The sequence below is a fragment of the Crassostrea angulata genome, chromosome 5, assembly GCF_025612915.1.
Source record: "Crassostrea angulata isolate pt1a10 chromosome 5, ASM2561291v2, whole genome shotgun sequence".
NCBI classification, from domain to species: Eukaryota; Metazoa; Mollusca; class Bivalvia; order Ostreida; family Ostreidae; genus Magallana; species Magallana angulata.
This window is the reverse complement of record NC_069115.1, coordinates 8964574-8974088: the sequence shown is the minus strand read 5'-3', so window position 1 is coordinate 8974088 and position 9515 is coordinate 8964574. Positions and strand designations below refer to the sequence as shown.

The 9515-nt window shown below is 31.3% G+C and overlaps 1 protein-coding gene across 2 annotated transcripts in view; it reads left to right on the top strand.

Moving 5' to 3' along the window:
• Positions 1 to 2570: 2570 nt before the first annotated feature.
• LOC128182878 (phenylalanine-4-hydroxylase-like) overlaps positions 2571 to 9515 on the top strand; it is a 43025-nt gene continuing 36080 nt past the window's right edge. For both annotated transcript variants that reach the window (XM_052851644.1, XM_052851643.1), the window contains exon 1: positions 2571 to 2705. The gene's annotated coding sequence lies outside the window, so the exon portion shown is untranslated. The remainder of the gene's footprint in view (positions 2706 to 9515) is intronic.

Below are 9515 nucleotides of genomic sequence, written 5' to 3'. Positions count from 1 at the left end.
TGTATATCTTATCAAATTATCAGATGAAAAATAAAAACATTCACATCAACAGACTGATCAAGGAACTGATCTTTTAGATACTAAATAAAGTATTCATTTTTTTTACCGCGGCATTTATATGAATTAAATTGATAAACAATGAAAGAAGAATTAAAAAAAAGTTCGGAATAACGTAACTCTCTTCGGCTATTTCCGATGACAAAACATGTACGTTTTACGTCTGAAACATGACGTCATAATGTAGACTATGCACGCGAGGTTTAGTTAAACTTTGGCTAATCATTTGAGTAGGCAACCAGGCGTATCCTAATGTGTGCGTTTCAAATAAATTTTGTTCTACAAAAATCAAACTGCACTGTGTTAAATCTGCGCTCGGTCCAACGGTCACACCGTTTACAATATTATATCTAAATTTTGAATATAAGTATGCAGCTGTGCTGTTCTGATATGGACATTGATTTCTATTTGTGTATACATCTTACATGTATTAACAAAAAAATCAGGTGGAACCTCATTGTTATAGCTTTTAAAAACCATTTTACAACAGTTTTACTTAACTTGCCAAAAACATTCTCCTAATAAGCAATTTATAAGCAAATCCGCCTCACTAAACGGATCAAGAGTCGTCATCTTTATACGTAAACAAACAATACCACTGATTGAGGTGATGATGGCGTTCAGAGAATTTCAAAGAAAAGTTGAGAAATGTTATCTACGGTGAAATGTATGATGATTTTTGATAAAGATTTACATAGAATGTGGTAGGGTAAAAGAGCAATAAATGAAACTTACCGCGTAAACAAACAATACCACTGATTGAGCTGATGATGACGTTTAGAAAATTTTAAAGAAAAGTTGAGAAATGTTACATGTATCTTCGGTGAAATGTATGCTGATTTTTGATAAAGATTTACATAGAACGTGGTAGGGTAAGAGAACAATAAATGAAACTTACCGTGGGAAGATGGTTCAGTTCTACGTTCATGAACATATAACCCTTTGAACTTTCCAGTGTTTAACTTGTTTATCGACAGTCGACTACCACTCAAAAGTTGCAGATATCGTGTTTTTAATCCTCAATACTTGGACTGGTAATTACGTAGATAGAAATATATGCATTATGCATTTATACAAATAAAATGAACAGTGAACACATGCAGCATTATGCATGTATTTTATTTAATGCAATCATCGTAAACCACGGCCAACATGCAGGATCCTCTTCGATCTAGGACAGAGCTATGCGTACACTGAACAGAAGCTTAATCTATGATTTTATACCTATTTAGAGAGAGAAAGAGAGGAAGAGAGAGAGAGAAGAGATTTGCATAAATTTAAACACAAGAGAAAAATAGATGTTTGAGGAAAATGAACTGTACCAAAGAACCCATTAGCTTTGGCAGTGCGTATGCATGCATAGACAATTCCGCCCAAGAAAAAGAGTTCAACAATCATAAATTTTGATTAACACCGGCGGTGTGTATTGCATACGCTTGACTTAACTGACAGAATTGACCGTGATGTTCTCAGAAAAATCCCGCCGAATAAATTGTGAAAAAATAGGTCACAATAAACGTAACAAAAGCAATAAGATGTCTCGTTGGACCTTAAAAAAAGACAAAAACAATAAGTCTTTTGGACCATAAGTCAACGAAAGTACCCTGATAAAATAAAAAAACATCAATAGGTTTTATCGACCGAAAGTCAAAAAGCCTTCAACATACGAAAACAAAAGTCATTTTGACAGTACGTTAAAATGTGTAAAAAGACGAGAACAATATGTCAATTCCACCTAAAGTCATAAAGACATAAAGTCAAACATGTAAAGACAAACATTACACGTCATGCACATGAAGAATATATCATAAGTTGGTTTTTAGTAGTTTTATGCACAGACTTTGAAATATATATAGCATTAACGATGGTGTTGGTGGGTAAAGAGGGGGGATACCTTTATTAGATTAAGCCATCAAAAAACCAACCAAATGTCAGCTTTCTTATACCGTGATTATGCCTTTAATTATATGTATTTGCATATGTTGTGTGTAAGTTATTGTGTTTTAAGTCCAAACATTACTGAATTTTGTTTGATAAATTGTGTTATTGATAACATGTCATAACATGTGCGGTAAACTGTCGTGTATTATTAGGTTATTCATGTACATACGTTCTATTTTGAATATATTTGAAGTTTAGATTCGGTCAGCAAAAAACAAACACAATATAAGGAAATGAATTGAAAATGAATTGCTATAATAAACATAAAATTTACAAAACAATTTTTGAAAAAAAATTCTTAGATCACAAACGATGAAACAGAAAACAGTTTCTGTTAATAAGGTCAATAAAAAGTTGTACCTAGGTATGTTAAGCTCATAATATTTTACCGAATTTCTTGTACTCATTTCATTAGATTTTGCAAATATGAAAGAATTTGCTGATTTATGGGCTCATAAATATTACTAAACCTTTAAATTTTAGAACGAGTTGAAAAGAAAAATAAACATAATGTTATTGTTCTATTGAACATATAAAGAACATGTCCGAACCAGCAGGTAGTTCATACACATGCTTTGTATAACGCAGTCAATGTTCCAGGTAGTTGCATTAGATGTTATTTCTGATCAAATAGTTGGTGTGTATATAGTGGAGTTAGATTTTTCAATTCAAAAGAAAGAAAAACGTTTCAGAAAAGAAAAGAAAAGGTAAATAACAATTTTGCATATCTAGCATAGCTTATGGTGTCTAAAATACGAAAAAAAAGTTTTGTTATTATAGTTTCCATTTCTTTATAACCATTTATTTATTTGCTGAAAGACTGTGATGATCTAAAATGATAAAATCAATTAGTATCAATTTTTTAATTAGATTTTTTTGTAGATTTAATTTTAACACTATCGGTCCTATGATTTCCGATACATAGCAACATACTGACAGATCTTCGTTGTCGAGAATTAAAAGCAATTCTTGAATCAAGTAATATTTTGGTTTACTGAATAGAAAGAAAAATATTCAAATAAATGACTTAACGGAACCAAAAACAAGTTGAAATCTGCATTGAATTCTAAATTTGTGTAATGTTGTATGAACATCAATGGCTTTTTAATGCATACGTGTACAAAAATAGTTGTAAAAAAGGGATACTTGCACGTTTTACAATTGTGACGTCATTTTGCACAAAAAATTCAAGGGTAAAGTGGATTTTTTCAATCTTATAAGATTAAATTAATATGTTTAGTAGTTTTTTAATACAATGACTTCGTTGGTACGGCTTAGAAATGTCGTCACAATTAAGAACTACAATATATATTGAATTCCCTTTAAAGAAATATACAATGTTTAGTGCTTTTGCCAACAGTTACCCCAGAATGCAACTCAATATTATGTTAAGAATTACATATTTGCACATCTAAGAATTTGAATACTAAACAGATATATCCAATATCTCTATATTAAACATTTACGTTTCAGGAAAACCTGTAAAATAACCCTGAAAACTTCAAACAAATTGAAAATTCTGAACTCAGGCGTAGTGTTAACACAGGTACAGACACTAAAAAATGCCAATATATGTGTTCAATTCTCGATCGTAAGAACAACCAACCTCTATTTTGCAAATGATAACCCACACCTTTTGCATGAATAAAATTACCTTACCATTCGATTTTATTTTGAAACCTTATGCCAGAAGATTTTTATTTTTTTTTCTTCTTTTATATATTTTAAGTCATTTCACAGATTTATATAACAATATAAAACTGTCAAGTTTCTAGAATTGTCACAAAAAAATTGTTATTTTGACGTTATCGTACATCTCTAGTCTCTGTACCAATTTCGATTTTTGCGCTTAAAAGTTTCAAAAAGTTTTAAAACATTCTGGCATATTATTTTACAGAAAAGAAGTAAATTCCTCAGCTTTTAACCCGACTTTTTGTCTTTGCTAATCTGAGAATTCTTACAAGGGTGGGTTAAGCCAACCCCAAATTTAATAATTACAAATATTATGGCTTTCTAAATGAAAATAATGCTAAATCTTTATATCAAGACGTAGTGAGTATGTTTACTAAGAGAAAACAAATGTTTATACTTTGTAATAGAGTCCCTCTTTGAAGCTGTCGTGTCAAAATACAATGTAGCAGATGACATTTAAAAAAGATCACTATTGAACGTTTAAACAACAAAAAGTGCATCTTTACCATGCAGTGTTTAGTAGGTTTGATACACTAATGCAATCGGTAATGAGTTCATGTTTATAACATGTAATTTTTCTGCATAAAATAAATATATTTGTTATGTACTGCAAACCAACTCAACTTATTCAGTTTTAAGTCTACGTTATATTCAAAGACAACAACGAAGCAAAGGAATAAATCAGTACGTTTCAAGTATTTTAGGCCATTTGTTTTTTTATATTTGCCAAATTTATTTCTCATAATACCAGGGGTAGCGATAAACCGTTGCCATTTTTTGTACACAGTACACACTGACAACGGAAACGCCGTTCGAGCCATATGTATGTGTACCTGCTTACCTTATAACACTTGCTCATATAACAAAATATCCATGACTGTATCATACTTATGATAACCTAATTACACTCATCAAAATTTGGGGTATCTGTATTTAATAAAGTCTTTATTTTGGTACTGTTTAAACTGCATTCCGATCATGTGTCTTCTGGCAGTGTTCTAATCTACTCAACATGTCATGATCATATTGATCGGAGGGAATTTTACTCAAGCTATCAATAAGAGTTATCTTATCTTCCCTGGGTAACAGAGATATGTAAAGTGCACATCAGTCATGCCTTCTGTTCATATTTCTAAATATCAAAGATATGTCTACTGCTGTGCTGTTCTACTTTGACATTGATTCTTACATCAGTGATTTAAATGAAAGAATCCCGTTTTAGTCATTTAAAAGATAAAACTTGAAACATTATTGTTGTAATTTGTAATAGAAAAAAAATATGCATGGTTATAGGCAAAAAAAAGACAACAAAATTGACCTAGATAATGGCACTGATTTTGACTGCTTGAAACTCTATAAGATTCTACAGGCTGTTGACAAAAATAAGACGCATGACCATCCAGCTTGATTAATAGGTACAGACAGCTGCAGTTCGGTGATATATGTTGCTAACTTTACACAGCCGATCGCGGTTTGCTATCAAAAGGGATATAAGGATTACTGGGGGTGGGGGTAAAATTAGGCTGAACATTTGTTACTGAATTCCTACGGGCGGCGGAACATCAACAGTAACCGTTTAATGCCAACGATATTTTGGAAAGAAACTGTGCAAAACTGAATAAGTGATATCTGTGCTGAGCTGAGAAAATTACGGCGATCTGTTTTCAAATCCTTTCTTAAATTCTGGTTTGTTTCTTCATATAACAAAACAAATATTGATTGGGGTTTAGGGTTACATTGATTGTATTAGCCCCTTGGGATGAATATATCAGCCTTCGCTTCGCGTCAGGCAATATTTCGTCTCTCGGGGGCTAATATAATCAATGTTTTCATCAACCCCAGTCAATATTTATATAATACATACAGTAAAACTTGTTGAATACGGATGTTGTGCATTCCGGCATGTTGTCCAATCCGACGACATTTGTCAGTCCCTTGACATTTCCCTATCATTTTTATACCCCCGCTCCGAAGGAGAGGGGGTATACTGTTTTACCCTTGTGTGTCTGTCTGTCTGTCCGTCCGTCCTTCTGTCTGTCTGTCCGTCCGTAACAAAAATTTCTGTCGCATTTATCTCAGCAACTATTTATCGCAGATGCTTGAAATTTTTACACAGTGTTTGTAAAGTCATGTCATATCGTGGGATATATTTTTGTACCAATGGGACGTCAACTTCCTGTTAAAAGACGACTTTGCTTATTTTTTGACCAACATTTTCAAACAAATTTTCGTCAAAGATTTCTCAGCAACTGTTTATCGCAGATGCTTGAAATTTTACACAGTATTTGTATGGGCATGCCATATCGTTGGATATATTTTTGTACCAATCAGACGTCAACTTCCTGTTAAATGACGACTTTGTTTATTTTTAGCAAAAATTTTCAAACAAATTTTTGTCAAAGAATTCTCAGCAACTGTTTATTGCAGATGCTTGAAAATTTTACACAGTATTTGTATTAGCATGCTATATCGTGGGATGTATTTTTGTACCAATCGGACATCAACTTCCTGTTTAATGTGGACTTTGTTTATTTAAAGCCAAAATTTTCAAACAAATTTCCGTCAAAGATTTCTCAGCAACTATTTATCGCAGATGGTTAAAATTTTAACACACTATTTGTTTTAGCATGCCATATTGTGGGATATATTTTTGTATCAATCGGACGTCAACTTCCTGTTAAATGACGACTTTGCTTATTTTTTAGCCAAAATTTTCTAACAAATTTTCGTCAAAGATTTCTCAGCAGCTATTTATCGCAGATGCTTGAAATTTTACACAGTGTTTGTTAAGGCATGCCATATCGTGGAATATATTTTTGTAGCAATCGGACGTCAACTTCCTGTTAAATGAGTACTTTGTTTATTTTAGCCAAAATTTTCAAACAAATTTTCATCAAAGATTTCTCAGCAGCTACATCTCGCAGATGCTTGAAATTTTAACACACTATTTGTTTAGGCATGCCATATTGTGGGATATATTTCTGTACCAATTGGATGCCAGTTTTCTGTTAAATGTCGACTTTGCTTATTTTGCATATTCACATCAGAGCGGGGGTATCACTAGTGAGCATTGGCTCACAGATATCTTGTATGTTTGAAAAATGTTGTGCAATCTTGTCAATTCTCTAAACCGGCCACAATGAAAAGCTGCTAATAATTAGTAAGAGTTATTTCCCGTAATTCGTAATTCGCCCACTTATCGATCGGCCTTATGCGGGATAATTAACTCAATAACAGCTCAATTATCGATTAATTTTCCAGTAGTTCCTATTGATTTAAACAAATTCTTATTATAAATAAATGCACAATTTTTTTTAGCCAAAATTAGATCAAAAAGGTGTTGCGTATTATACTTTACCCCCGGGCCGATTTTTTTTCAGGCCATGATTTTGGATACCATGGGTGTAAGATTGTCGATATCGTTTGTAATGCGCGTCATATGGGTACATTTAATGCTCCATCCGTTATAATATATATATATATATATATATATATATATATATATATATATATATATATATATATATATATATATATATATATATATATATATATATATATACCTATTCATAATGTTTGCAGATAGTTTAAAACCAAAACGTTGCGTGTTACGCGGAGATTTTAGGCAATTATTTTGAAGTACATATACCAGCCAGTCAGTCTTGAAGGTAAGTCTTCCTTTTTTTTAATTATATCTACACAAACACAAAGGCTGTCAAAAACATCAATGGACAGATGCATTTTTGACAGTAACTATTCCTTTTTTATATCTAAATGTTCGTCATAAAATTCAAAAGCAAACAAGAGTTGTTTAATATGTTTATATAAAATTAAACTAAAATTTTACTTTTCAAAGGCCGCCAAAACTACGCTCGGTCGAATCTCGGAATTGAGCTCGTAAATATAAATTATTTTTGGGGGTATTGTGTAAGTCATTTCTGTGCGTCTTTTAAAGTCGTTTTTAATTAAGCAGAACATATTGAAGAGGTATTACTTAAGGCAAGCAAATTACTGTAAAACTACAGAGAAACCACGTCGGCTGACCGCACGGAACAACCTTCGTATACCTTACAAATAATCAGGCATAGGCACGATTACTTAAAAATGAAATCGATTTCGCTCATTTGTCCTGTAGCCGATTGTAATCAATTATTTTATAACTTGCAATCGATTTTTAATTGATTACTTTAAAGTTCTTTTTCATTGAAATGTGAATAGATTTTTCTTCCGCACAAATTGTATAAAGTCTTCAAATTCATTTTGAATGGCAATGTTGTAATTCATTAGATCCTTTTTAAGGATAGTTAAATTCTTATCTAAACATAAGGGTGGTCACACCCATTAACTGAACTGTGGATTCCTTAACTGAAAAGGATAAACACACTAAGGTACACTTAGTGTGTTAAACATATAAAAATGTCTGCAATGAATTGAGAAACACAGAGTGAACAATGAACAATAAACAACAGATTATCTGATTATATACTCAACATGCTCACGTGAACATATTTTTATATCTTAAGTGAAAGTGGAAATCATAGTAAATTTATATAAGCCATCTTATTCTATGAATTATATTATAAACAACATTTTTAGAGTATTTTTATTCAATATGTGCATCCCAAAATATTTATGTGAATCGAAAAAAGGATTTACGATAACTCGATGACAACTACATCATTCCGTCTAATAATATTAATTGTACATTCAGCTGGATTCATGTTGCTGAAATGATTATTCATAATCATAATTTTCAAAAATTCTTATTATATATTTAGTGACATAAAAGGCATTTTTTTCATTTTGAATTGTTTGAATTTAACTAAAAAGTTCAAAAGTGTGTGAGGCCAAAATTATTTTAAATTATAATAATAAGATATTATCTAATGACGAGAAACAAACTTAACTCTATACAGTGAGCATTTATGAATTAATGATAAAATGTGTTTAAGATTGTTTTAATGATTATAATGTAGTTAATTGCACAGTTAGGGCTGCCTTGAAAACGTGTGTCGTTGATACAGAGTGCATATTGACAATTAGATCAATGTTAACCCCGGCTGCACTACATCCAACACAGAGGATAAGACAAGTGAAAGTTAATCCAAGAAAATAACATCGTATCATCGTTTGTTGATCAGTTTCTACGTAAAAAAAAAATTATTTTGAATTCACGTAAACGTTGTCACTATACACGATCTGCTTTAGTGTGGTTTGTGCATGTGAAGAGTTAAGCATTACGATACATGTTTAAGGCATGATCAATGTCCGATTATTTCACAACCCTAATTATGACTTCGTAATATTTAAATGATAATTTCATATTCCTTATAAATGAATAATTGTTGTTAATAAAATACTTTATATTAAGTTATTGACATTATTTACGCTATATTCATTTTGTAAAATAATGAAAACTGATTACCTATACATTACATCATTTGCATGAATTTTTAAAATTTTAAACTGAATTTTACAGCGAATAACAAAAGAATTGACCTATAGGGAAAATGGATTTCCCAGAAAAGAATCTTTTTTTTAAATCAAAGTATGTTTTGTTAGTTTCTATTGTACATATGTCTTTATTTTTCGAATTACCATATTGAACCTATCAAATTTGTCTTGCAATTTTATTATTAATCTTCAACGTCACGCTTCCTGTTTTTTTTCTCTGGAAAAGTCTAAGGCGAAGTATATTTTTTGTCGCAAATAGTCAAAGGGTTTGCGAACTTTGAAATCGCTTCACGCAATACTTTTGATAGTTGCTAATATGTCTCTGATTGTAAACAAATAAAGTACATTTATAGCATTATAGAAAGTAAACT